We start from the raw sequence: 6,000 nt of genomic DNA on the forward strand, positions 1-6,000 counted from the left end.
GGCAGCTCCAGGGCTCTTCTTCCGACTCCGGGGGTCTTCTTCTGACTTCAGGGTCTACTTCTGACTTCGGGGGTCTTCTTCCGACTTCTCCGCCCTCTCCTGCCACTTCTCCCGGTGTTCGGCTTCTTCTCCAAGGTGTTCGGCTTCTTGTCCTGGTGTTCGGCCTCTTATCCCAGTGTTCGGCCTCTTCTGCCGGGCCCCTCCACTATCTTCTGCCACTCTTTTGCTATCGGTCTTCTGCACTGTCTTGTCCCCTCTTCTCTTCTTCCGATGTTGACACGATGCTCTCTCCTGCTGGAATGCTGTGTGCGAGCTGCGCAACCATTTTTATAGGCGGTGACCCCGTCCCCTTGTGACGTCACAGTCCCAGCATGCGCATATAAGTGATTGCGCACCGCTCACACAGCATAACAGCGGGAGACAGCATCGTGTCAACATCGGAAGAAGAAGAGAAGAAGGAACAAGATGACGAAGACCAGGCCACCGCTAGCAAAAGAGCGGCAAAAGAGCAGAAGATAACGGAGGAGCCGGCATAAGAACCGGACACTGGGAGAAGTGGCCGAACACCGGGAGAAGAAGCTGAACACCGGGAGAAGAAGCCAAACACCGGGAGAAGAGGCCGGAGAGAGCGGAGAAGTCGGAAGAAAACCCCGAAGTCAGAAGAATACCCCCGGAGCTGCCTAATAAATTACTTTTAAGACCTGTGTAGTGTGTTTTTTTATTGACACTTTTTTCCCTAAGTGAATGGGTAGGGGTACCATGTACCCCATACTCATTCACATAGGGTGGGATCTGGGGGCCCCCTTATTAAAGGGGGCTCCCAGATTCCGATAAGCCCCCTGCCTGCAGACCCTAACAACCAATGGCCAACATGGGGACAAGGTGCTTTGGGGTGGGGGGCCCGCAGGGCGTCCTCCTGCCCCAAAGCGCCCACCCCCCATGTTGAGGGCTTGCGTCCTGGTACAGTTCAGGAGGGGGGGTGCTCCCCCATCCCCACCCCCTTTCCTGACCGGCCGGGCTGCGTGCTCAGATAAGGGTCTGGTATGGATTTTGGGGGAACCCCACGCCGATTTTTCAGCGTAGGGGGTTCCCCTTAAAATCCATACCAGATCTAAGGGCCTGGTATGCCCCTGGGAGGTGAACCCACGCCTTTTTTTATTTAAAATTTGGTGCAGCATTCCCCCTCATGATTCATACCAGACAGCTGTCAGCACTGCCTGTCGCTCATCGCGAAAGGAAAAAAGTTTTCCTCGCAGGCGTCAAAACACCAGGAACTCCCTGTGACAGACCTAGCCAGGACAGAGGCTTTTGGAGGGGACTGAACGCAGGCCTCTTGCCCACCGATTATGGGCCCTGGCATTTGGGGGAATGGTGCTCTCTGTGAGCTGTATGCCTGGAGACCCTAGGGTTGGTGTTACTTTGGATTCAGGTCCATGTCCCCCAAGACACACAGACTCTGGGAACCCTTTATATGCCATATTAGAATAGTGACTGATTTATACCGTTGGGACTCCTACTGTAAGGAGATGCTAATATCAACTCCACTCACCTGATGTCTGCTATAATGTGTTTAATGTAAATGAGTCTAGTATGGCTTACCACAGGTTCTAAGGGTATTCCACACATTGTTGTTTGTTCTAATTAACCCTGTGTTTATGTTTATGGTAATGTGTATTGAATAGTCAATGAGCTAGGAGACATAAAGTCTTAAACCCAAAAGGTCATATCTCTTAGTCACCTAGGCTGTATAAAGGATAAGATAATTAGATCATGTTAATTAGGATAGGTTTTAGTCATCCTGCTGTATATATTTGTGTGAGATCTCAAATAAATTATTAGTCCTGATGTACTCCAAGACTGGTGTTGTCTAGTTCTTGGGGGTTCCTATAGCCAGATCCATTGGACTCGTGTTCCAGGACTTAGGAAGTGATATACTGACGGAAGCACTCAAGCAGAGTGTGGGACATTCCGTGACATTGGTGGCAAGCAGCGGGACGCTTCCTGCAGTCTGGGACATCCAACCCTCCACCTGGATCCAAGATCAGGATAGCAGACTTTGGTCACCCCAGCGGAGATATGGACCTGGCATCAGAGTTCCCGGGGCTGCTGCGGATTTTCCTTTCAGCATACTCCAGGACTGTGTCTGAGGATGAATACCTGGAGCTTAGGCAGCAAATTTGGGTGGAGCTCTGGATTGGAGCCCTCCAGCTCGCTGGTATAAAACATAGCAAGTGCTTTCTGACCCAAGAGCAACGAGCCAGTGACCAACGGGCATTGCAGATGGCATTCCTGGGAGAGCGGCCCCAGGAGCAATGGGTGACTGAGTTGGGCAGGCTGGTCCAGCAGGAGATAGAGCTGGACAATCATTATCGGGCTCTGCAATGGCACGCAGAGCAGGAATATTTATGGGAGACAACAGAATGCTCTCTGGAGGGATATGACTTTGGAGGCCCTGGATTGCTGAGAGAGAGCCTGACAGATCATTTTGTGTTTGGCGATAAAGGGGAACCTGCCCTTGAGGACCTGTGAGAATATAGAGAGGCTATGCTCGGTCTTGCAGGGGTCTCAGAGCTCAAACCTGATCTGGACCATTTGCTAAGGAAGGAACAGCATCTGGAAAGGGCAATACAGGAAACTGCTGCAGCATGCCAGAGAATCGGTAGTGGAAAATCTGGAGATTTCCGTCTCCAAACCTGAAGTGCTGACGACAGAGCAGAGCTCTGCTAGCTTCTGCCCAGCACTGATAGCATCTTCTGGGTTCCATGGACAGGAGATGGTGAACCTCTATCCCCAGACATCAGTTGCAGAGACATGGGATTTGATAGACTTTTCTGCTGAGGAAGAACAACCTGATGAGCCTCCAGCAGAAGAGTTGCTATCAGGGCCAAAGTTCACTGTGCTCTGGCTTTGGCCTTCTTGAGAGAAGAGGTAGTCGGCCTTTCTCCCACAACACTGACAGGGACATGTGATTTTCTGCCAGCAGCATCTATGGAGTTACAACAAACTTCTCTAGCTGAAGATCTGGTAACTGAACAGAGGGTCCAAGACCTCTGTCCCACACTTTTAGCAATTCCAGAGACTGGGGATTTAATAGACGTTTCTGTAGAGCAGGAACCACCTAGCAAACCCCCAGCAGAAGGGCTGAAAACCGGACAGAGGGTCCAAGACCTCTGCCCCACACCCGCAGCAATTCTGGAGGCCCAGGGTGTGGAGGTGGCAGTCTATCGTGAGCTGCAGATCAGGATCCAAGAAGAGAATGCAGTCGTCACCTCAAAACTGCAGCTTGATTTGATATCGGTGGATGGGCCTGTGGTCTCCACTAACAGAAAACCAGCAGAAGTGCTGGCAACCGGGCAGAGTGCTACCAACCTCTGCCCAGCACAGGAAACAACTGCGGAGTTCCAGGGAGCTGGGGCAGTCGGCCTCTCTCCCCAACAGTTAGCTGGAGCAGATGATGTAGGGAAGCTCCTATGCCCAGCTGAACTGCTGGCAATGGAACAGGGTGCTGCTGGCCCCTGCCCCCCACTAACAAAAGATGGATTTCCTGTAAAAGTGGATGGGACTTCAGTCTCCACCTGTCTACCCCAGGGATTCTGGGCAGTCGGCCCAGATCCCCAACAGCATGACGGAGTGAGCCCAGTCACCCTGTCTTCTCTTCAGCGGCTGAATGGACTCCAGGGAGAAGGGCCAGTCCAGGCCGGTCCCCAGTGGCGGGAATGTTCTCTGAGAGAGGCAGAGGTTGGCTGGGTGAGTAATACTTTGTTTGGAACAATTTATTTGGGGTACTGTGTGGGTACAGGCCTTAGAGGACTGGAACTACTGACTAAACCCGTCTGGGGTCTCCTCCTGTGTTAGTCTTCTGCCGAAAGGGGAGAAATGTGACAGACCTAGCCGGGACAGAGGCTTTTGAAGGGGACTGAACGTGGGCCTCTTGTCCACCGATTATGGGCCCTGGCATGTGGGGGAATGGTGCTCTCTGTGAGCTGTATGCCTGGGGACCCTGGGGTTGGTGTTACTTTAGATTCAGGTCCATGTCCCCCAAGACACACAGACTCTGAGAAACCTCTATATGCCATATTAGAATAGTGACTGATTTATACCGTTGGGACTCCTACTGTAAGGAGATGCTAATATCAACTCCACTCACCTGATGTCTGCTATAATGTGTTTAATGTAAATGAGTCTAGTATGGCTTACCACAGGTTCTAAGGGTATTCCACACATTGTTGTTTGTTCTAATTAACTCTGTGTTGATCTTTATGGTAATGTGTATTGAATAGTCAATGAGCTAGGAGACGTAAAGTCTTAAACCCAAAAGGTCATATCTCTTAGTCACCTAGGCTGTATAAAGGATTAGATAATTAGCTTATGTTAATTAGGATAGGTTTTAGTCATCCTGCTGTGTATATTTTTGTGAGATCTCAAATAAATTATTAGTCCTGATGTACTCCAAGACTGGTGTTGTCTAGTTCTTGGGGGTTCCTATAGCCAGATCCATTGGACTCGTGTTCTAGGACTTAGGAAGCGATATACTGACTGAAGCACTCAAGCGGAGTGTGGGACGTTCCGTGACACTCCCCACCTCCAAAAGAAAAGCAAATCCCCACACCACAACCAGAAGATGTGGAGGAAGGAGAGGTTTATGAAGTGGGTGAAATAGTGACCACAACAACTGAGTGTCTGAGACCACAGTTTCAGGTAGTAGATGGATGCCTGCATATTTATAATACATGGTGTGTATTCCTGTGGGGAATTCCCATGCCGTTTTTATCAATGAACTTCTATGTGTATTGTCGGACCGGCAATGCAGTAATAGCCGCGAGTAGTTTTAAATGACTTTTTTTCCTTTGAAATGTAATTTTGCTGTCAGACTGTTCTAAACACGGGAAACATGCGCCCCTTTACAGGCATACTATAGACACCCCCCAGGTATGAAATTTAAAGGGATATTACACTTTTATTGTTTCACTTTAAGCATTATTAAAATCACTGCTCCCGAAAAAATGGCCGTTTTGAAAACTTTTTTTTGCATTGATCCATGTCCCCTGGGGCAGGACCCAGGTCCCCAAACATTTTTTATGACAATAACTTGCATATAAGCCTTTAAAATTAGCACTTTCGATTATTCATGTTCGTGTCCCATAGACTTTAACGGTGTTCGCGTGTTCAAACAAATTTTTTGCCTGTTCGCATGTTCTAGTGCGAACCGAACAGGGGGATGTTCGGCTCATCCCTACTCCCACAGTGCTTTATAATTTGCCACAATCATGCCATTTTTGTGACTCTGCAAAATTCATTCATGGTGCTGAAAATGATGTATATTTTTAACAGTAATGCATTACATTCATTAACAACAAAAACAAGTTGTGTGTGTAGCAGACCCACAACATAATAATAGTTTGCTGAAGAAGAGATTGTCACCTTATGTATCAAATAAAGTACGTTTGCACTATTGAAGAAAATGTAAAAAAAAAAAGCCCATTGGAGAACCTAGGAGACAGCTAAAAGAAACACACGCAGTAAGTCAAAGGAAATATTATTTCAGTTTAAATTATAAAAAATATTTTTAAAATTTTTACTAAACATTTTCTGGCATATCAATGGTCCCCCTACCCACAAAATACTCCATATACTTTATACGGACCTCGCGCGCTTTGGGGGGCAGGCACTGAAAACCAGATAGGAACCCACAAGCACAAACTGAAGAGCAGTAACAATTGGAAAAGCACGAGGCTGAAAATCGCAAATCGTCTCTCACCAAACTTCTACTAACATGAGATTAGCAGAAGGAGCCCAAAGGGTGGTGCACTTGGTATTGAACTTCCCTTTTCTAGTGCCGTCAAACGTGTTGTACGTCACCGCGTTCTTAAAGTTTGGAATTTCCGTCAAGATTTGTGTGACCGTGTGTTTGCAAGACAAGTTTGAGCCAACATTCGTCCATGGATTTTGTTGTCGGAATGTCTGATCGTGTGTACGGGGCATTAGACTGTGAGGGAATAC

Source organism: Aquarana catesbeiana, linkage group LG07, assembly GCF_042186555.1.
Source record: "Aquarana catesbeiana isolate 2022-GZ linkage group LG07, ASM4218655v1, whole genome shotgun sequence".
NCBI lineage: Eukaryota > Metazoa > Chordata > Amphibia > Anura > Ranidae > Aquarana > Aquarana catesbeiana.